This window comes from Diabrotica virgifera, chromosome 7, assembly GCF_917563875.1.
Source record: "Diabrotica virgifera virgifera chromosome 7, PGI_DIABVI_V3a".
Taxonomy (NCBI): Eukaryota; Metazoa; Arthropoda; class Insecta; order Coleoptera; family Chrysomelidae; genus Diabrotica; species Diabrotica virgifera.
The window spans coordinates 97,786,354-97,811,414 of NC_065449.1; the positions used below are offsets into that span (position 1 = coordinate 97,786,354).

The 25,061-nt window shown below is 33.1% G+C and overlaps 1 protein-coding gene and 1 non-coding gene across 5 annotated transcripts in view; one reads left to right on the plus strand and one right to left on the minus strand.

The window, feature by feature from the left end:
• Positions 1 to 25,061, plus strand: part of LOC114330751 (cGMP-dependent protein kinase, isozyme 2 forms cD4/T1/T3A/T3B) — a 1,273,893-nt gene that overhangs the window by 1,015,436 nt on the left and 233,396 nt on the right. The gene's annotated exons all lie outside the window — the stretch shown is intronic.
• Positions 38 to 110, minus strand: Trnak-cuu (transfer RNA lysine (anticodon CUU)). The gene has a single exon. It is a non-coding gene; the product is annotated as a tRNA-Lys (tRNA).

Below are 25,061 nucleotides of genomic sequence, written 5' to 3' on the forward strand. Positions count from 1 at the left end.
TTTCACTTTTCTGTGGCAGTTCATCGTGACACAATGGTGCTCAACGTGGTGCTCAAACCCACGACCCTGAGATTAAGAGTCTCATGCTCTACCGACTGAGCTAGTCGAGCCCCATGTTGGGCTCCATTGTGTCACTATTTGATGAAAATTGAAATACTATTATAAAATAATATTTCAATCAATCTAGATCAGAGGTTCCCAACCAGTGTGCCCTGAAGTCCCTGTAGGTGTGCCGCGAAATTTGATTATACTCACTATCATTATAGAGATTATTTACCCAAGTGTGCCGTGGCTGAACCAGTTTTTAAGTTAGTGTGCCTCAAGCTAAAAAAGGTTGAAAACCGCTGATCTAGATCATCATAGTTCAAATTTGTGATTAAGACAATATGTACTCACAACCTGGGAGACTGAGCTAGACTAGTATAAACGATGAGCATCATAGTTAATTGAAATATTATTTTGCAATAGTATTTCAATTTTAGGAGGTAGTTCTGTGGCCTCTACATTCTATAAATAAATAATTTGTCTATTGCTTTCAGCTTGATGTAACTGTTCAAAATTTTTACAGCAAAATTATAAAATTCAATTTATTACTTGAGCGATGATAGATGTCAATCATAATGAAGAAATGTCTTTAGCCCGCAATTTCCTCATTAAATGAGATGTAGACAATTTGTTGTGATGTCAACTGATTAGATCTATTAATATTGGCACTGTTTGTACAGGAAATGTGTCTAAGTAGCAGTTGGTGGTATAATTTATGATGCGAGGTTTAAATGGAATATTTTGCCCTACATTTTTATCAATCTTTGACCTTTGCATAGAGTTGTTTTGGAAAATTAAAAAATACACTTGGGAGCAAAATAATCGACTCACTTGCTGAATAATTGTACACGTGGAATTTCCTAAACCTGTTGTCCAATTTGGGTGATTTTTTTAGTATCAATCATACTGTATTTTTTTTAAAGTTCGGAACACCCTGTTAGTCTAGGCGCCAAATAGAGGTCACCGTGTCATTTTCAATTCTGATGGACAAACTCAACGGTTTCTTATAGATTTTGGGCTGCTGATTACGAATTTCGAGGGGGGATTTCGATCCGAGTGGTCAAAAAATTGTTATAAACAATTTAATTGTTTATAAATTGTTTATAAGGCTCTGGCTCATAAACTAAAAGAGATAAAAAAATGTTTCAAATAAAATTTGTTCCCTAATAAAAAACGAGGAAACAACCGTCTACTAAACTTAAATTCGACAATTAGAACTCAAGATATTATAAAATTAGTGCACAATGCAAATTGCAAATTGCTAAATAAGTATTTTTCGAAGCTTTACCGATCGTAACTCGGCTTCTACGCATGCAAATGAGCCTTATAAGGTGTCCTTTTAAAGCTTAATTAAGAGGCTTTCAAACAAAGTTTGTTAAGTTATTTGATCTTCATTTGTTTTAAAGTTATACCCGTTTGAAGATATAATTTTCTTAAAAAAATTGTACATTAATTTGTTTATAAAGGTTTCAAACAAACTTGAGCTATACACATTTATACTTTAATTAACAATAATGATAAAACAACTCAAAAGGAACAATTTGAGCTTACGAAAATGCTCGTAAGTTTATTTTTGGTTAAGATGTCGATATTTTAATGGCGCGCTATGAGGCGCAAGATTGGCTCACAGTCAAGTAAGTATGTATTCTTCGACGCTTTATCGATCGTAACTCGGCTTCTACGCATGAAAATGAGGCAATATGTGATATCCATATAAAAATTGATCGAGTTCTTTTGCAGCGTCATCATTGCATATAAAACGAGCATTTATGATGTGGCGGCATACACACAATTGACGGGCCTTGATGATGCTGCAAAAGAACTAGATCCACTTTATATGGATATCATATAGATAATTAGACTCTGAAGCCTCAAAAAGTTTTAGTTTTACTGCCTACAAGAACAGACTTGTTTGTACCACCATGTAACTGTTAAAATTTCGCTAAGAACTTATGCAGATGTAAAAAAGCTGATATTCCCTGTATATCTCTATGCAGATTTGGAGATACATGAAAAAAAATGTTTGTAAAAATAGTATTAATAAATAATATCAACTTACTTTTTAGTTATACTTCTGAAATATTAGTTTTTAATGTTTTTTTCTCATTTAGTGCAAAAAATAGAAGACAATGTAAATAGAATGAAATTGATATGATAAAATTTTATTAGGATCTTCAAAAATGAAAAATGAAGATAACGTATGTATACATAGAAATTATAATTTGCATCGAGAAGTTAGCGCGTGAACCTTTACGCGGTGAGCCGATCTTGCGCCTCATAGCGCGCGCCATTAAAATATCGACATCTTAGCCAAAAATAAACTTATGAACCTTTTCATAACCTCAAATTGCTCCTTTTGAGTTTTTCTATCATTATTGTTCATTAAAGTATAAATTTTTATAGCTCAAATTTGCTTGAAACCCTTATAAACAAATGAATGTACAATATTTTTAAGAAAATTGTAACTTCAAACGGGTATAACTTGAAAACAAATGAAGATCAAGTAATTTAACAAACTTTGTTTGGAAGCCTGTTAATTAAGCTTTAAAACGACACCTTCTAAGACTTATTTACATGCGTAGAAGCCGAGTTAAGATCGATAAAGCTTCGAAAAATACTTAGTTTGCAATTTGCAATTTGCATTGTGCACTAATTTTACAATATCTTGAGTTCTAATTGTTAGATTTAAGTTTAGTAAACGGTTTTTTCTTCGTTTTTTATTAAGGAACAAATTTTATTTGAAACATTTTTTTATCTCTTTTAGTTTATGAGCCAGAGCCTTATAAACAATTTATAAACAATTAAATTGTTTATAACAATTTTTTGACCACTCGGATCGAAATCCCCCCTCGAAATTCGTAATCAGCAGCCAAAAATCCATAAGAAACCGTTGAGTTTGTCCATCAGAATTGAATATGACACGGTGACCCCTCTGGCGCCTAGACTATGTGGAGTATTCTAGCATATAAAAAATATTTAAATTAAAATTAAATTGTAGGCTTAGGCTTTTTTAACATTTTCTTTTTTTGACTAATTTACTTATGTTGGATAATAAAAAAGTTAGGTACGTTTAAGAAAAAAAAACACCCTATGATTGATACACCCGGTATAAAATGACCTTTACCTGTCTATTAATAATAATATTACATCGATTATCTTAAATAATAAGGCTGTAACATACTAAAAAAATCACTCGAATCGGACAACAGGTTTAGGAAATTCGAGGCTTCTAACGTGTACAATTCAGCAAATCAGTCGATTATTTTGCTCTCAAGTGTAGTTTCTGAAAACTCAATAGTTTCCGCTTTAATTAATATTCATTTAATATTTAAACTCAGATTATTCATTACGATTATTGGATATTATTATAATATTATTCACAACATATTGTTATGCTCTACTTTATCTCTTTTATTAGATTGATTAGCAAATTCTTAATTTAATTAATTACTCAATTATTTTAATTTCTGCCTATGTAAAAACAAAACCAAATTCAAATTAAATTTTCTAATAGATTTTATTCTCAGGGCTAATTTTGTATTCGATGCAATACCTTTGATTTGTGGCTTCTAGTATCTCTAGTTGCTTACTCCTTCCAGGATAAAACAGGGAAATTAAACACATTCAATATCCTATAAATGTAATCTATTATTTATTTATCCAATATGCTGTATAAATAAGATTTAAAAAAAAATACTAAAATCTAAATTTGTTGCAACAATTTCTTACTTAATAAATCAAGCTTTAACTCTGATGTCTCCTTGTTTTAACAAAAAAAATTATTTAAATAAATTATTGTTTATTCATACTTTAATAAAATTTACTTTTCTCCTTTTGAATTGATTACTTAAAGTTGGAATGACTAACTGAGTTATAGAACTGTTCAATACAAAAAAAATGAGCATATATGGTGTGGATTGGATATAAACAAGCTCTTTCCGTTTCGACAAATGATTTGACTAACCTTTTTGTTTCTTCACTCCTTCTTTTTCCGGATTGCGTTGTCCTTGATTCTCCCACACGTACTCTTTTGATGTTGCCAAAAGGTCCCTCTCGTCCAAACTGCTTCAAAAACAAACAAAACCAGGACTCGCTCGAATTCTCCACTCAGTTTTCTCCTTGCTCGATATCTTGTGCAAATAGATACCAATCAGCTACTCACTCTAGACAGAACAAAGGAATCTTCCTCGGACACAGGAAAATTTTACTTCTCAACCGGTCAACAATTTCGTTTCAACTTGATTCTGCTCGCAAAGGCCGATTTCACCACTTTACACTGACATCTCCCGATATTCATCACACAGTGTCTATTTTTTCTCTCTGAAATACCGACTCCACATTCTCATCCCTTCGATCGATCTTTCTCTACCAATCAAAAACAACCTCTCTACCCAAAACATTCATACTTTCCTTTCCTAAGAAAACCAACTTAATTTGTATCCAACTTTCCATTTTGTTAAAATTCTAAGAGACATCAAATTACTATCGTTTTTTCAAAAAACTAAACAAAAGTCCTTACATTTCTAAACTCAGTAAAATTTGTTTATCGTTTAAACCTTCTACGAATTATTTACAAAAATCCTATTGATGTTCACAAAACGAAATAACATGCACTTTCCAATATTTTCGAACCACTGTCTGTAAATCCTTTAAAAAAACCCATTAACGAAAACCACATTAACGATTTCACCTTCCCCGAAAAAGCACTGTTTATTAACTAAATTAGACTCTATACAATTTTTGGTCATATACAGGGTGAAGAAAATCTACGATCTCGTGGTCCATGATATAAATTTATTTTCTGAATTTTTCCAAAAAACCATTCTACAACAATATATTATGGCATACGTATTATGTAAATAAGTGAAAAAAGGGTAAAAATTTGAAGGTTGTAACAAAAAGGTAGGTCATAAATAAAATCACATATTCTGGAATCAAAAATAGTTCGATTGAACCAGTTCGATCTTAGCACAAATGTGCACAAGAAAAAATACAGCCCTTTAAAGTTTCAAAATGAAAATCGATTTTCTCCATATAGAAAACTGTTTATATTGAAAATGGACATGTGGTCTTCTTATGCTAGGATCATTTAAAAAAAATAACAGTGAAATTTGTGCACCCCATACCCATATAATTGGGAATTTTGTTCCCTTACATCCTCCCAAGGATTATGTACGTTACAATTAAATTATTATTATGGTATCTACCATTAGTTAAACATAATGTTCTTAAAAAATGTTTGCCTCTTAGTACTTTTTCGATAAGCCAGTTTTTATCGAGATGCTGCTTTTTTAATGTTTAAAAATTTTAGAGTGCCAACAAAATGTAAATTATAAATATAGTATAGGTACCTATTTTCATATTATTACCAGATTAAATATCCCGATTAAAATGAGATTATCGAAAAAGTACTATGAGGAAAAAAGTTTAAAAACTAATATGTAATACATACTATAACTATACCCTATTCCACGAATATACGACTGTGTTGGATTATTTCGACAACGAATATTTTATTGTGCAAAATATGAAGAACGAAAATAAATTGCAAATTACATTGCTGTTTATTGGAATAGAGCCATTTACTTTCGTACTTATTATGTTGCACACTGAAATATTCGTTGTCGCGATAATCCAAAACAGTCGTATGTAGGTGGAATGAACCATACAATAATAATTTAATTGGAACATACACAAACATGGGGGAAGGGGGTTAAGGGAACAAAACCCCCATAAAGTGCACAAATTTCACTGTTATTTTCTATAAATATGTTTCTGCCATAAGAAAGCCACATGTCCATTTTCATAAAATCTGCCACAGTTTTCGATATATTGGAAAAAATCGGTTTTCATTTTGTAACCTCAAAGGACTGTAACTGTTTTTATGTATGAAACTCCGATGAAAATATAAAAGAGAAATATTAACAAATGCCGTAAAAATTAATATTAAGTAACTTGGCTTGAGAACTCATGTAAAGATATAGAAGATCTCCAACAAAACACGACAGATTTAATCTCAACAAGGAACCTAAATATACCTTGGAGATTAGAGAACTGCACCCTAACTACCTGCCTAAAAGGGCATATACTAGTTCGCTCCGGCGGTCAGATTTTAATACTCAACAGAAAAGGGTCACAGGTAAATTCGCTCCAGCAATTAGAAATCAAAAGTTCTAATATAATTTATCAAACAATCATTGACATTTGTCCAACTAGGGAACAAAATGAAGTGAATATTATACTAAATAATCTAATTTCACTGTCTCGTATATAACAGTAACAGCTAATATTTTATATAATTTCAATATAAAATACAAAAATCACAGTATCAATTTTGCCGATATTAATTCTTCTAGAACTTAGTAGATAAATATTTAATCCGCTTAACCATGGGGAGCGAACTAGTATATAATTAAAATGGTTTTTTGACCACGGGAGCGAACTAGTGTGCTCCGGCCTAAAAAAGCAGACGGAAACATTTGTGATCACGAGCAACAGTGCAAAGAATGGGAGAGTGGAGAGATACATCAGTGACCTTTATGATGATGCTCAGTTACTATCTAGAGTCCATTTAGTGAGGTTCTCCTTAGGGCCACCAACTTACATGGTTCAATGTAAAATCAAGTAAAAGTTCAAACATCACATATTAAATACAACAATGTAACTTTATAATAACTTTACACCATTTAAAGGAATATTTTTAGTGGCTCGACCATATATATCTTGTACGCAGCACTGATGATGGAGTTGTCAGTCCGAAAACGTTCTGTGATTTAGCACCAAAGGGTTTTTTATATAAATACATATATATTTAATACTTACTTTACTTAATCAGTAGACCCATTAGTACCTTTCGGTGTAGGGCCATTTATAATACAATTCATTAAATTACAATTCAATAAATTACAATATTTTACAATCTTCTGAATTGTCCTAGCTCTTAACGAACTTTCTCCATTCCTTCCTATTGGATGCCATCTGTGTTGCTTCCTGCCAAGTCTTACCCTTACTCTGCAGTATCTGCGAAATGTCACTGTTCCATTCTTTGATGGGCCTTACTCTTCTATTCTTACCTATTGGTTTGGCTTCCCACACTCTTTTCACTTGTCTATCATTGTCCATCCGGGTTAGATGTCCGAACCATGCCAATTTTTTCTTCTTGATTGAGTCGAGTATCGGCTTGATTTTGAGTCTTTCTCTTATTTCTTCATTTCTGATTCTATCTGTTCTTTTTACTCCTATCGTTCTTCTGAGGTATTTCATCTCTGCTGCCTGTATTCTGCTCTGGTGTCTTTTGTTTAATATCCAATTTTCTGCTCCATATGTCACCGTAGGTCTATATATTGTTTTGTATATTGTCATCTTGGTCTTTGTTGATATTTCTTTGTTATTAAGGAATCCTCTATTTAGTGCTTGGAATAGTTTTCCTGTGTTTTCCATTCTGTTGTTAAGATCGTCCTCTATGTCTCCTTTGTTGTTGATTACTGTTCCTAAGTATTTGTATGAATTTGTCTGTATTAATTGATGTTGGTCTATCATTATTTCTATTTGATCTTCCGTCCCTTGTTTCCTTGATATTTTCATTATCTGAGTCTTCTCTTTGTTTACGTTTAAGTTGTATTTGCTTGCTTCTAGGTTCCATTTCTCTAAGTTGTATTTCAGTTTTTCTGCTGTTTCCGCAATTAATACTATGTCGTCTGCAAATATACACATCTCAGCGTTTATCATTTGCATTCTGTTCCAACCGATGCAGTATTTCTTGAAAGTTTTCTTACATTCTTTCACTATCTCATCTATTACATTTATGAATAGCACTGGGCTGAGACTTCCCCCTTGTCTAACTCCTTGAGTTGTTTCAAATGGTTCTGACTGTATATTTAACATTCTTACTGTATTTGTTGTTTTCATGTATATACTCTTTGTTGCTTCTATCAGTTCTTCGCTTACTTCCTTCTTCTTTAGGCTTTCCCATATATCTTTTCTTTTGACTGAGTCGAAGGCTTTTTCCATGTCTATAAAGCTCAGGTATATTTCTCTATTTTTCTTTAATGCTTTTTCTATTACTTGTTGCATGGTAAATATATGGTCTTGTGTGTTGTGTCCTTTCCTGAATCCACTTTGTACGTCCTCTAATTTATGTTCTATTTCTTTTCTGATTTTCCTTTCTATTATGGTTTCGTATACTTTTGCTGCTACACATAGTAGTGATATACCTCTATAGTTCTTACAGTCTCTTGTGTTTCCTTTTTTGTATATAGGTATAATTACTGCATTTGTCCATTCTCTGGGTATTACTTTTCTCTTCCATATTAGGTTATATATGTATAACAATTTTTCTTTTGCTTTTATTCCTATATATTTCATCATTTCTGGTGCTACTTCATCGCTTCCTGGTGCTTTTCCAATCTTTATCTTTCTTATTGCTTCTTCTAGTTCTTCTTTTTCTATAGTTTCTGGATTTTCCGTGTTTCTTATGGATACTCTCTTTATGTGGCTTTCCTTCTCCATTGTGTTCACTTGATTTCCATTCAGTAACAGCTGGAAATGTTCCCTCCATCTTTCCATTATTGTTTTATCGTCATTTATTATTATTCCTTCCTTGTTCATTATTTGTTTCAGTTTCGTTTCTTTGTTGCTTCTTAGGTTTTTCAGTGTTCTATAAAATAATTTTACGTTTTCTGTGCTGTTTTCTTCCATTTTTTCTCCAAATTTTTCCCAACTTTTCTTTTTCTCTTTCCTAACTATCTCTTTAACTTTTGTTCTTTTTCTCTTATAATTTTCATATTTTTGTTGTGTTTTGTCTTGTATGTATTCTTTCCATAATTTCTTCTTTTTTTTTTATTTCTCTTTTCACTTCATCGTTCCACCAAGACGTTCGTTTCCCTCTGTTGTTATTTCTTGTGGTTCCACATATTGATTTAGCTGTTTTTATCATCGCATTTTTAAATTTTCCCCATTCTTCTTCTATTGTTTCTGTTATTATATGTTCATTGTCTATTTCTTTCTCTAGCCCTTCTGTGTATCTTATTTTCGTTGTTTCTTCCCTTAGTTTATAAATTTTTATTATTTCTTTGTGTTCTCTGTTTATGTTCTCATTTCTTTTTATTTCTTTTCTTTTGCTTTTGAATGTGGTTTCTAGTAGATAGTGGTCACTACCAATTTCATAACTCCTTTTCACCCTTACGTCTCTTATCCAGTTCTTCTCTGTTTTTTGCACTATAGTATAATCTATAATTGATTGTTCGTCTCTTGATTTGACTTCTCTTGTGATCTTGTGTATCCTTTTATGTTGGAAGTGTGTGTTCATAATCACCAGGTTATTGTCTAGACAGAATTCAAGTAGTAATTTTCCATTTTTGTTTATTTTTTCCTCCCCATACGGTCCGATGACATTGTTCCATTTTTCTGCTTCTTTCCCCACTCTACTGTTCATGTCTCCTGTGATCACCATTTTCTCTGTACAATCATTTATCACTTCTTGTAATTTGTCCCAGAACTCATTCTTTTCGTTTTTTGTTGCGTCTTCATCTGGTCCATAGCATATGATTAGGTTTGTATTGGTTTCCTCTGTATCCATATATATGTCTACTCTTAGTATACGTTCGTTGTAATATATCCAATTTTTTACTTTGTTGATACTATCCTTCTTAATCAGGCACGCTACTCCTGCCTGAGCTCTCTTCGTTTCTTCCACTCCACTGTATATTAGTAACATTCCGTTTTCTAATATTATTGATCCTCTTCCTTTTTTCTTTGTCTCTGTTATAGCTACTATTTCAATGTTCTTATCTCTAATTTCTTCCCCCAGTTCTATTTCTTTCCCATTTATACCTCTTACATTCCATGATGCCATTTTCAAAATTGTTCTGTTCTTTTCTATGTTTAGGTTGTACTTCAATTTGTTTTTCCTTACGTTTGTGTTATTATCTTTAAATCTGGTCATGTCCCTGTTCTTTGCCTGTTTTGTTTCTCGGTCCATCATTGTGTTTTCTACAGCTAGTTTTTTTAACAAGTTGGTTCTGTATTGTATGTTACTTTTTCTATCCGGCTTGTTTTTTGGTTCCATTTCCACTTAATGTCTTCAATAATTATGAATCCATATCCAATTTTTGTCCTTTTCCCATTAGTCTTTTCCTCTGCTGCTATCTTCCTAAGGTTTCTTTGTATTTCTATCTCTTTTAATGTTAGGTCACATTCTATATATACTCTATGTTGTTTATAGCTCATTAGTTTACCCTTGGCTTTCAGTATTTTCATTTTATCTTCGAATTTTTTACATTCTATAACACACATTGTTTCATTTATCTTTTGTACCCTATTTATTTCTGATTTTACTCCCATTTTTGCTTCTATGAAGTTCTCTATTTGCTCTGTTCCTATTGTGTCTAGTGGTAAGCCTCTCATTATTAGGTTATTTTTCTTCTTTTCTTTCTGACATGCTTCCAAGGTTATTTCTATTTTATCTATTTTTTGTTTCATCGTAGCCATTTCTTTCTTTAGATTTTCATTTTCTCTTATTATTTCTTTCATTTGCAATTTGTATTCATTATTTTCCTTCCTAATTTCTTTTAGTTCCTCAATCATATTACCCATTGTATTTTTTATATCTTCCAGGTCCTTGTTTTTCTTTTTGTTATCGCTTGCTAATTGTCTCATTAGTTCCATCATTTCGTTCTGGCTGCTGGTTTCATTCGTTGATGGTTTCGACCTGTCTGGTGTTCGGTTCACTTTTCTACTCCTGCTAAATATATCTGGCTCCTCTTTGCTTTTTCTTTTACCGTCCTCATTAATGCTATCATTACCATCCGCCATCTTTCTTCCTTTTCAAATTATTAAAGTAGGTATGTATTTATAAATACAAATATTAAATCAAATTTAAACCTACTTGATTAAATCAAATTAATTAAATTTTTTACTTTAATTACAAAATATTTATATATTATTCAATTTTTTTTACTTTAATTATAAAACTATTTAAATACCATTTAATATCTTATTTATTTATTTATATCAACAATTAATGTTCACTTGAATAAATTAGATTTATCAACAATGTCTTCTTCTTATCTTCAATATCTTCTTATTCTTCGATATCTTCTTATTCTTCAATATCTTCTTATTCTTCAATATCTTCTTGTTTTCGTTCAGAAAGCCGACTCTGTATTTTTCGATAGATAGATACCGAAGTACCTTAATTATAATTAAATCAATTTATTAGTAATTACCACTGCTGAAAGCAGCTTCGGCTAGTCCACCCATAGGACCTTGACTTCTTATCAGTGCCAAAAAACTTGACTATGACTGTAATTATTTTACTGTTAGTAGTTAAAATATAATTTTATTAAAACTAGGTTAGATTAATAATGTATGGATCTTACTTTCAATATTCTTTTTAAATTTACACTGTAAATTTCTTAACTCACTTATTTACACTTTGCAAATAATTTGGTGATTTTTCTGCTCGCAAAGTTTCAGTATTTGAAGTTTTTTTGCGGAGCGGATTTAAATCAACCTCCATATATTTAATAAAGGATTTTTAAGGTACGATTCCAAAAGAGGCTGCAAACTGCAGACCGCAAACCGCAGACTGCAGCGACAGTGTCGTCTGCGGTCAGACCAATTCCGAGCAGAACTGCACTTCATCTACATAATATCGACAACAGCATTGCACGATGGGAATTTATAATATTATAATATTAAAAGTCGTATAAGTAGGATGTCAGACGCAATGAACAACGATGAATTAATGTTATATCTTTTGATGGAAGAAGAAGATGACGACTATCTTTTACTTTTGCATTATAAAAAAAAGAAAATCAACTAGGTCCCTATTTAAAAGTAAACAATTTGAAGGAAGCTTGCCTCGTAAATAACTTAATATTTTGCTAAACAATTAATTAATTGCCCTTCTTATTCATTTAAAATACTCATTTTCAAAAGAAATTCAATTCTTTTCAATTTAAGTCAATTTGGAAACAGCAAAAACACGTGTCGTCGATCTGCGGTCGGCGACACTCCTGGTCCTGGTGCAGTCCTGCGGTCTGCGGTGGCGACGTTCTGCGTGCGGTGGCGACAGTGCCGCTCTACTCGACATCAACCTCATAAGAAACCTTATGAACCAGTAGGTCTGTCGCTGCGGTCTGCGGTTTGCAGTTTGCGGTTTGCGGTCTTGTTCGGAATCGTACCTTTAATAAACTTTTGTCATCTATATCTATAGCGTATACAGCCGACTACATAAAATTAATTTATTAATTTGTAGATTTAGTAAAAAATAATGGTGGGTTGACTACCACAAAAGACATTTTTCATTTTATGGAAAACACAAAAAAAGCCTTTTTATTGGCAACTGGTGTATGCAGGGTGTTTCATTAATAATTGTCCATATAGTAACTGGAGAAACCTTAGCACAAAAATCGAAGATTTAACCTAAAACACTTAAGTAAAATGTGGTTCCTTACTAAGTTACAGGGTGTTTTATCTAAAAATTTAAAAACTATTTTTGCTCAGCATTTTAAAACGATTCTACGTATCCTTTTCATACTTGGCAGAAAGTGCGACTACTAGACACCCTACTAAATTATGATAAACAAACGTTTCTAGCTGCTACCAGAGGCGTACGACAGGGGATGGTGAATGGTTGACCCTTCTTGAATTCTACCCCACTGGAGGAATTACTATTTTAGTGCCATTTTTAGATTCTCGAATACTTTCTACGTAAATAATATGCTCTTTATTGGAAACGATAAAGTCATTAGTTTTCGAGATATTTGCAGTTAAATATGAAACGGCACAGTTATTTTGATTAATAATTTATGATAATATGATTTATATGATTAAAATTTAAAAATTATTTGTACCCAGTACTTTAAAACTATTTGTCGTATCCTTATCATACTTGGCAGAAAGTGTAGGTACTGTACACCCTACTAAATTAAGATAAATAAACGTTTCTAGCTACTACCAGAGGTGTACGACAGGGTATAGTGGCTAGTTGACCCTTCTCAAATTCTACGACACTGACGAAATTGCTATTTTAGTGTAATTTTTTGATTTTGTAATACTTTTTATGTAAATAATATACTCTTCATTCGTAACGATAAAATGATTAGTTTTCGAGATATTTGAAATTAAAAATGAAGCGACACAATACATTAATTAAAATAACCGTGTCGTTTCATTTTTAACTTCAAAGATCTCGAAAACTAATGACTTTATCGTTACGAATGAAGAGTATATTATTTTCATAGTATTGGAGAATCCAAAAATTGAACTAAAAAAGCAATTTCGCCAGTGGCGTAGAATTTGGAAAGGGTCAACCATTCACTTTCCCCCGTCGTACGCCTCTGGTAATAGAAAGAAACGTTTGTTTAACATAATTTAGTAGTTTGTACAGTATCTATACTTCCTGCCAAGTATGAAAAGGATACGTCGAATAGTTTTAAAATGCTGAGCAAAAATAGTGTTTAAAGTTTTAGATAAAACACCCTGTAATTCAGTAAGGAACCACATTTTATTTAAGTGTTTTAGGTTAAATCTTCGTATTTTGTGCTAAGGTTTCTCCAGTTACTATATGGACAATTATTAATGAAACACCCTGTATACCATCATTGAGATTTATGAGTTAGTTACGAAATAAATTGAATACTTTTTTTGTTGCAGGTAAGAGCAAGATTTGACAGATATCCTAGACATGTAAGTAAATACTCTTCCAATATTTTAAAACGTTGCTCCTTTCATCTTTGATCTGAAAGTTGTTTAAGGAATAATACGTGTGACAAGATAATAATATGAGGGTCCAGCATCCCAAAAGCAGGTCAAAAATTAAATGTCAAAAATATATTTAATCTAAATTATATTCTTTTGATGTTTCGACTTCCAGTTCGTTCGTGTATATTCGTTCTGAAAAAAAAAAATTACTTTGCCCCCTGGAAAGGTGTTTTGTAACCCTACATACATTAGGAATGTAACTGATTTGAAAAAATGAAACGTTAGGCCAATAAACACAAAAAAGTTGAAAAAATCTTATACAGGTTTTTGAGAGGTATACAAACAAGATATCGGATTAGCCATATTTTCGTTATTAGCAGATGCCTATTCCGGCGCACATGGGTTCGCTCCCAACCCCTATAAAACCACTTTTATTGTACACGAGTTCGCTCCGAAACTCATACCCGAAAGTTAAGTTATGACCGAAGGGTTAGGTCTTCCTACCTGAACCCGGGAGCGAATCCATGTGCAGCCATATATTCAATGGTACTTCCAACAAAACATTTTACACAAACAAGAGAAATAACCCACAGTATGGTGAAGTTAGATAAGTAGATGATGTGTTCTCCAGTTGGCCTCACTGACCAAAAGTATTGAATAAATTTCAGATGGCCATCAACAATAAAAAAAAATCATTGAAATTCTCCGTGAAAACAACAATTCGTTTCCTTTTCTGGAGATTTGCTAATCATAAAAAAAGACACAGGATGTGCAATCAAAGTTTACAGAAAACCAACCCACACCAACAGATAGATAAATTACCACTCCAACCACAACGTTAACATCAAAAAAGGAGTTATCAAATAATTATATTGTAGAGCCCGATGCACCGGCTCTAATGAAAATGCATTTCAAGAAAAACCTGTTAACCAAGGTTTTCACAAAAAATTACCAGCCATTGTCATTTAAAACAAGGCATTCCATGAGATTGAAGAAAGAAAATAACACGCAATCCAGAAACATAACACTAACCAGAAAGGATTCAAAGATGACAACAACACCACTATGTAAAGAGCATATCAGAAAAATTGAAAAGGAATAAAAAGTACAACATCACAACATTCAAAACAACCAACAGATGAGATCTATCTAGCCCAAAATCAAACTTAACAATACACAAGAAAGATAAAAAAACTGCATCTTTAAAAGACCCTTTCAATGCAACAATATCTGCGTGGTAGAAACCGCAAGTCCACTAAGTGTCAAAATAAACGAGCATGAAACATACATGAAGAATCTGTTCTTGACTTCGAATTCGACCAATCTCAGATATACAAACATAGCTGGGACAACTAGGGCAGAGTACAATGGAAAGATGAATCAATAATCATGAAAGAAACAGACATGAAAAGAAGCAGCTCTTATCCTCCATAATAAAGAAAAGTGTGTAGCAAACTCTTTATCAGACTGTAGCAGACTGTGGTTTCCAATACTAAAAGAGTCAATACTAAAGTCAATAACAAGAATATACCAACAATAGCGAAGTAATCAGAGTAGCGGAGTAAGTAAGTCAGAGACATATATTCTACAATTTATACGCAATATATATTATGCCCAAAATACACAAACATATTGTAAAAAAACGAGCGTTCGTATTTATATACGACTTTATTTAGGGGAAAGTCGCCTATGATGGCATAATGCCTATGATAGCATAGTGAGTGTATTTTGGAACGCAGTCCACTTATTATGAAAACTGATGTATTATAGTCCGTTCTTTAACGGTAAAATATTGCAAAACCTCTAAATTTTAAAGAACCGCTTGGATTGATATGAAATTTGGCATACACATAGCTAACAAGTCCAAGAAAAAAAGTGATATTGTGCCGATATGTGCTTTTGCCCTAGGTTTTGCACCCCCTCTTGGGGGTGAAAAAATATTCGTCCAAAGAAACTCAGGAAATGGATAAACTGTCTATTTTTAAGTAACTTTTGATCTATAGAGTTTTTTCACTAAGTCAACAATTTTCGAGTTATTTGGCAGTGAATATGTTCATTTTTCAACAAAATAAACACGCTTTTAGACGGTCTTTCGCAAATAACTCAAATAGTAAGTATTTTGTCGAAAAAACATTCTTAGCAAAAATATAGCCTGTAAAAAATAAAAAAAAAATGGTGTATACATCACGTCTCTACACCTAGTAGAAGCAGAGTTGCTCTAATTTCATTTAAGTTGCTAATTAGGGGTTGGTCTTCCCGATTTTTTTTTGCAAAAACAAAAGGGACCAACTTTATTTTGAGCGTAACTTGCTTAAATTTAATGCTAGAAACTTTTTGTAAAAACAGAAATAAAGCTTTTTTAAACACTTTAAAAAAGTTATAATGGGTTTTCCCCAAAAAGTGCTTAATTTTTTCGATATTTCACGTCGAAATATTCTATTTGAAATTTGGTGAATATGAATCTATTTTTCATTGGCTATAACTCTAGTTCTACGAGATCCAGAGACCTAACACGTACACCATTTTTTTTTACTTTTTTATGGGCTATATATTTGCTAAGAACGTTTTTTTCGATAAAATACTTACTTTTTGAGTTATTTGCAAAAAACCGTCTAAAAATGTGGTTATTTTGTTGAAAAATGAACATATTCACTCGCAAGTAACTCGAAAAGTGTTGACTTGGCGAAAAAGCTCTATAGAACAAAAGTTACTTAAAATTAGTTAGTTTACCCATATCCGGACTTATTTTGGACATATATTTTTTTACCCCCAATAGGGGGTGAAAGTCACCCCCAGGGCAAAAGCAGACATCGGCACAATATCACTTTTTTTCTTTGACATGTAAGCTATACGCATGCCAAATTTCATGTCAATCCAAGCGGTTCTTTAAAATTTAGAGCAAAAACCGTGAAAGAATGGACTATTAGTGTATGCTAGATAGTCGGTTTGTAGTTTCATATAAAGTTTATGGTGCTCTGATGCTTTTTGTGAGAGTAGGAAAATTATACATTTTTCAGCAAGTCCCTTAGTAATATTACACAAAATTAAAATTTAGAATCCATTACAGTAAATAGAAGAAAAGATTAAATAACGCCTTGAATATATTTGTAGACATATTATGTTTGTTGTGTGCGTTATTTTGAACTTATCTTTCGTTATAAGATTTTTTCTCTTCTTTTAATAAAATGCCGATTCTTGCCTATGATGGCACACTTCAGGGTATTCATTGATGGCATAGGTATGCCATCATAGAAAGTCCAGAAGAAAAGCGTTTATAAGCATCCATTATTCACTCCAAAAATACTAATGATCAAATATCTTCGAAATCTGAAACTAAAATGCCAAAAGCTAATGTTCGTGGACCTTCATTTGTACAAAAATAAGGACCAGTATTGTAAAATTGTAAACCTCTTGTAAACCGTTGTAAAACTCTTGAAAATGAAAAAAAGCGAAAACGTGGGAAGAACGGTATGCTTAATTCTACTCCAGACCTGATTTGAGCTGAGACAGAATTAAGAAGAAAAAGCAATTTAATAAAGAAAAAAACTGCCAAGAAGGGTCACTAAGAAAGTTTTCGTGGGAAAATAGCAGTTAAGAAGAAGAAGAACAAGCGGAATTCTGGAATGATCTTAAAGACGACAATCCTGATGTCAATTGTTTGTATTGTAATGAACTGTATTCCCTAACTATCTAAATCAAAAGAAATATGGATTCGGCGTCAGACATGCCATTCAAGGTGCCATGCATAATGTGCGGATGTGGAAAAAAGTAAAACAGTTTATATTATGGGAATTGTGTTTATAATAGATATTTATGTACCAAGTCAGTAAAGTTACTCTTTATCGAACGAGTCTGATATGAGCAGAGCGAGTGTAGCGAGCGAGGCGAATAACAGACGAGTTCGATAAAAACTCTTTACTGACGTGGTGCATACAAAATTGTATCGCCAACATAATTTGATATTGGTTTTAACACTAACTTTCAATTTACAATTTAAGAACTTTTTAAATTTTAGACGCCATAATAATTTCATGACAGTGATGACAGATAACTTTTGCAAGATGGCCGCTTTCGATTTTTAGTCGATAGTTATCAATATTGAATAATTACTAAGTCGGTAAAGTTTTGATTTATTGTATATAAATATAATTACAAAATACTACAGAATTTCACATTTTGACATAAATTTAATTAACAATGTCATAAATTTTGTACATTATTTTTAATAATTAAAGTATGTAAATAAATTGTAAGTTAACTCAAATAAATAATCGATTACTGCCATCGATTACTGCCATCAACCACTTACATTCAATTTCGATTAATCGCGGCAGGTAAATTAAAATTATTCTTTCAGTACAACAAAGTGTTAGTTTACTGCCGCAAATGAGGGCAAATGAGTACAATAATGAATGACTTTAGTGACGGTTGGCGATAAATAATATTATTTGCTTAATAACCTTTTAGTTAAGTTAGTAGAACATTACGAATTTATTCACTACCTAATCCTATATTTAAAGAAATATTTAGTTTATAATTATATCCCGGAGAACGATTATTTAAGCAATGCGGCTTATTATGTCACGCGCACGTAAATTCAAGTCATGCAAGATATCGTTGACTGTTTCCAAGTTACGTGTCTAATAAACCTTTTGCCTTGTGATTGACCGGATAAAATTTTAATAGTGTGAGCTATATTGTGTTCGGACCAAGCTTTCTTTCTGGTCGCAGACGGTGCTTTTTGGTACTCCAATGGCCTCTGAACAGAAGTCTTTTGTAGAGGATCCCCTTCTGGAAAATTCATCAGCTCTTTCATTGCCATGTATTTCCTTATGACCTAAGCATATGCTTGTTCGATTAAAACACATCTTTGACCCAGAAGAAAATTATCAGCAAACACATCTACAAGAAAATAATTACCACTATATTAAAAGCACCTATCGCCAGTCCGGAATAAGAATGACGTAGTTGCAAAAGGCTAAATTTCTCAGGAGAGCAAAAAAACGATTTTTAAATATTTAAAATAGGGATTAAATGAGGAGTAATCGTCCAGGAGCACCGGTATGGCGTTTATTTTAACAATGATGGCTTTTATTTTTATCCCTGTTGGCGAATTTCATTATCTTAATTTCCATCCATCCAATGGCACTACAGCCCAAATCGAGCCTTGGCCTCCTTCAATAAGCTTCTCCAATCATTTCGATTTACCGCTGTTCTTTTCCATGAACGCGTTCCCAGGAAGTTCCTGGCATCCTCATCGACTTCGTCTTCCCATCTCTTTTTAGGTCTTCCAACCGGTCTTCTTCCCTGCATTCTTGCATTCAGCAATTTTCTGGGGATTCTATTCTCATGCATGCGGACCACGTGCCCTGCCCACCGTAATCTCTGTAGTTTAGTGTGTTGTGCTAGAGTTGGTTCGCTATATTGCTCGTATATTTCTCTATTATACCTTATACCTAATTCGCCAGTTGTTATTTTCCCTTATTGGGCCCAGTATCCTACGTAATACTTTTCTTTCAAACACATCTAATGCATTGGCAGATTTCTGTGTCACCACCCATGTTTCGCAGCCATAACTTACTATGGGCCTGATTATTGTTTTATATACCCGGAGTTTTGTTTTCCGGTGCACGTCTCGCGATTTGAATATGTGGCCCATCGCGAAATCTGCTTTATTTGCCAGCACAAGCCTTCTATTTATTTCCGGTTCTTCTTCACTGCTTGCAACCAGATCCATTCCTAGGTACGTGAATCTATTCACATGTTCTATATCGTCAATAAAGTGTTGTTGCGCCGGTCTATTTGATCTGGTTTGTATGAGTAGTTTTGTTTTATTTGTGTTTATTGCTAGCCCTACTGCTTCTGCACTCTGTTTCAACTCAACGTAGGTTTCTTCCGCTGCATTCATTGTTCTGCTCATTATGTTTATATCATCCGCGTATGCTGCTAATTGGGTAGATTTGTTTGTAAGTATGTTATTTCCGCTTACCGTCAACCGTCTAATTACATATTCAAGAACAAGATTAAAAAGCGTTGGAGCCAGTCTGTCGCCTTGTTTCAGTCCTTGCGTTATCGTAAACGCATCAGTGATCTGTCCTTGAATACATACTTGTGCTTCTGTTTCTGTCATTGTCATTTGCACTAGTCGTATTAATTTTGATGGTATGCCAAATTCTTCCAATATATTAGGTAGAATTGTTCTATCTATTGAATCATAGGCTTGTTTAAAATCTACAAAGAGATTGTAAACGTCCATGTCATATTCCCATGCTTTGGCTAGTATTTGTTTAACTGTAAATAGTTGGTCAATGGTAGATCTATTTTGCCTAAACCCTGCTTGATATTCCCCGATGATTTTTTCCGTGAGAGGTTGAAGTCTTCGATTAAGGATGTTTGTGAATATTTTGTATCCCGAACAAAGTAAAGAGATGCCTCTATAATTCTGACACAACAGTTTGTCTCCTTTTTTATGAATAGGGCAGATTATACTTTTCTTCCATTGTTGGGGGATTTCTTCTTCTATCCATATCTCTCGTATTAGCTGATACATCTGTTGTGTCAAATTCCTTCCTCCTTGCTTGAGTAGTTCTGCCGGTATTTTATCTATTCCCGGTGCTTTATGGCTTTTTTGTATGTGGATTGCCGTTTGGACCTCCTCTTATCTTAATTTAGTCCCCCCGTTTTCAACCCTTTTTACAGTTGCTTTTTAACGGTTGCGTCATTCTTCATCTTAAATTTTTTAAATATTTAAAATAGTGATTAAATAAAGAGTAACTGTCTGGAGCATCGGTATGGCATTTATTCTTAGAATGATGGCTTTTAGTTTCATCCCTATTGGTTCGAATTTCATTTTCTTAATTTAATCCCCCCATTTTCAACCCTATCTACAGTTGCGTCATTCTTGATCTGAAAATTTTTCGGTACAAAAAAACTATTTTTAAATATTTAGTATGCTATTAACTAGTGTTGATGGGAAATAAGCCACAATTTTACTAAAAAAATGATTTTATTAACGTTTCGACGGCCAAATCGGGTGTCGTTGTCAAAATACAAAAAATATTAATGAACTAAACAAAAATGTTGTTGCTTAGTAAAAAAATTCTTCTAATAATTTATTTAATCTGACTCATTTATATCGGCAATTTAAAAATATAATACATTTTAAAGTCGAATGAACTATCTTTCAATAAAGTCGTCCCAGGAACGCAACTCATAAATATTGGCAATATCATTTTAAAGTCTTCTTCTTTAAAATGCATAATATATGTCTGAATTACCGATATAAATGAGTCAGATTAAATAAATTATTAGAAGAATTTTTTTTACTAAGCAACAACATTTTTGTTTAATTCATTGATATTTTTTTGTATTTTGACAACGACACCCGATTTGGACGTCGAAACGTTAATAAAATCTTTTTTTTAGCAAAATTGTGGCGTATTTCCCACCAAAACTAGTTAATTATGCCACAAAAAAGTAGCTTCAGAACAACATTTAGTATGCTGTTTATTCTTACAGCGATGGTTTTTATTTTAATCCCTATTGGTCCGAAAATCATTATCTTAATTTAGTCCCCCATTTTCAATCCTATTTACAGTTGCGTCATTATTAATCTGAAACAAGGTCTAAAATGGTGCGTATTTCAATAACGACGCAACTACCCTGTAGTAGCTCAGCACATAGTTACAGTTCTGTCGGTTTGTGTCATCTGTATACAGTATTTTTTAGAACCTTTAAGGGTCATTTAGACGGGCCACTAAAATTGTATATTTTCGGCAATATTTAGTGGAAATATTGCTCAGCGATATTTGTAAAAACATAAATATTTACGTATGGCCCGTCAACAATAATAAAAAATATTTACTGCAATATTTCCAGCCATGCTTGTTGCATTATATATCCGTTTTAGACAAAAAAATACCCTTGAAGTATTGACGAGACGAATGTTTACGCTATCAATACCCGTTTCTGGTATATCCCGAGATAAAATAAATTGAATTGCTTCATATGCAAACCAATGTACAATTTTGCCACATTGACTTCCACTTTTCTTTTGAATTACCTTTTTGTGTTCATTTTTCGCATATATCCTTAAACTTCTGAATTTTTTATAAGCTTCGTCCGGTGTTATACTGAATTCATCTGCAATGGCCGTCTAACTATCTTTCTTTGCATTTCTGTCTTTGTATGATGTATTTTCTACATCCCACAACTCTGGACGTAAATGTACTGCATTAATAAAACTTATTGTGTTTTCATTTGACCACGTATTCATTTTTTCTTTGTATGTTTTGACAAAACCAAATTAAATTTCTACAGAATAGCCGAGCAACATGCAAGATTTTCCACAGCAGTCGGAACTTATCGGCAACGCATCAGCCACTAACTGCAATAGTGTTCAAATACCAGCAATATTTCGGCCACATGGCTCGGCCCTACGGCGATATTTTCATTAGATGCTGCAATGTTGCCAGCAACATACCCAATATATATTGCCGGCAACATATTGCTTTAAAAACTAGCCCGTCTAAAGGCCCCTTAATTACGCAATAAACAGGAATTGACAAAAGCAGTTATTGACAAAATTGCAGTTATTATATTCTTATTCTGGACCGGCGATATGTCATTGTTTCACCAACCAATGTATATTCTGTTTAAAGAGTTCTTGTGGCTGTAGGGTGTGAAGGATTCTTTTACAGCGTTTGTATTTTTTCATCGATCTAAAAACGATTACCTTTTAACGCCATTTTCAGTGACTGAATGATGTGACTATAATATCCTTTATTTTTTTCGTTGTAGATTTCCTTTTAATTTTTTTGGCGACCCAAGATCGAGCATTGTCGTGCAGAAGAATGACACCACGTGAGAGCTTTTCTGGACGTTTTCGTTATATTGCTTGATGAACCTTGTTTAAAGTTTCATTACACAAGTTTTCGTTGATATGCACTCTATGTTCTCTAAACTATATGAGCAAGGTTCCTTCATGTTTGAAAAAAAAAATGTTAACATGGCCTTGCCCGCGGAAGGTTGAAATTTGTATGACCGCACGCTGATTGTAGTTGAACGGATTTTTAACAACAAACGCCATTTTGAAGTCACAATACTAAAAATCGCAGGCAAATACAAATGATAGGAAATGATCAGTGTGACGTTTACAAACATAACTAACATTTCAGAATGTCAGTTGTGTGATGACAATTGTTTCCAAGGCTAACCTGACCAAAGATGTGTTTAAATTGAACAAGCTTGTACATCTTCTTATATTAGTAATATTTTGCAAAATAATACGATAAGCATAGCAATAAGACCCATATCGTTTTCTTATTATGGTTCAAATTTGTTGACTACCTGCCTTCTTCATTATAATCGTCCAATTTTATCACTCTTATTAAAAAATAACTAAACATCAGTAGTCACGCTTTAGGGAATTTAACATGATAACATCCATTCTTTAAAATCTACTACCTTTTTTAATTCGAGGTTGACCCACCAAGGTCATCCAAATTGTGCTACACTCTTCATTCAAGATCGTATAAATATGATGTTTCTTTATGGTGCTGCCAAACCAAACATTTGAATACTTTCTCGCCTGTGGCGGTTTATACATTGTAATTAAGAAATAGGAAATAATAACACAATATGGGCATAAATACTTACAGAATATTTGTAATCAAAAATAATTTGCATACTTTTTCTTTATTTAGAATACCATATACAGAGTCTAGAATGGTCCGAATTGTACAAGAACCGGGATATGCCTAATCTGCAATATAGAAATTTCGAATTTGATACTTCAAATGTTACCAGATTTATTATTTTTCTGATATCATTAGTCACTTTTGTTTTTTAAATACATCACTGTAAATTATATTACTATGGAAATCGTCCAATATTAGTTCAACCATATAATAACACTTGGTATTTTATTTAGAAGCAAAAGTCTTAAATAAATAAAACGTTTCAGTGCCAAATAATTTTAATGGAAATCAGTAAATATAGAATGCTGTGATTTTGGCATTATGTGTTTTGTCATTTCTGTTATTTTTCGTTTTATGTCCATTTCCTTCTTTAACTCCTCGTTATATCCGATTTTCGTTTCTTTTCTTCCCTTAGTTCATGTATTTTAATTATTTCTTATTCTTGCCTTCTGTGCTTTTGATTTCTATCCCTTTGCTGTTGTGATATTCTCGTGTGATCTTTTGTTTCTTTTTTTGTTGGAAATGTGTATTGATGATCTTCATGTTATTGTCTAAACGGAATTCAAGTAATAGTTTTCCATTTTTGTTTATTTTGTCCTCTACCTGTGGTTCTATAGGATCGCTCCATTTTTCTACTTCTTTTCACACTCTAGGGTTCACATCTGTGATTACTATTTTCGCTATATAATCATTTAGACCAGGTCACTTAGCACTAAAAACACCGGAATAAATCTATTTTTAAATGCAGCACCTAAAGACTTACAACTTTTTGCATTGTGTTCAGGATGATGTCAGGAAAAAAGTTTACTATAGAAAAATGGGTGGAAAAGCATAATTGCATTTTAAAGTGCATAAAATGTATCCAAAATTGTATAAACATGTCATTAAACACCTGGTGCTCAGGATCACTGCTAAAGCACGTCTTCTGGAGGTTCGAAGGTTATCGGCATTAAATTGATGCAAACAGATTTCTCGGGGAATTTTTGGGGTTGCTGAAAACCAATATGCCATCAGAACGACAGCCGGAGCACCTGGTGCCTAGGGTCATGTCATGTTCTGGAGTATCGAGTGATTTCGTCACTAAATTGATGCAACCAGATTACAGGGAGGGTTGGAGTTGCTGAAGAAGAACACGCCATTACAAACCATTCCCGGAATACCTCGTGCCCACGATTACTGCAAAGGACGTCATGTTCTAAAGTTGCGAAGGCTTTCGGCACTGAATACATGCAAATAGATTATTAGGCGGTTTTCGGGGTCGCTGAATACGAATACGCCATCAGAATTCACCCTCAGGTCACCTGGTACCCAAGGTCACTGCTAAGGCATGTTGTCTTCTGGAATTTTGAGGGTTTTGGGCACCAGGTGCATTGGGGTCGGTTCTGATGGCGTATTCTTGTTCAGAAACCCCAAAAACCCCTGAGTAATCTGTTTAGATCAACTTCAGTGCTGTCAATCAACCCTCGAAACTCTAGATGACGCGCCTAAGCTGTGAACCTGAGCACTAGGTGCTACGATGGTCAGTTCTGTTCGGCGTATTCGTCTTCAGCCACCCCAAAAACCTTCGAGTAACAAGGTCTGGCCCTCAATACACCTCTTTTAATATCTTTA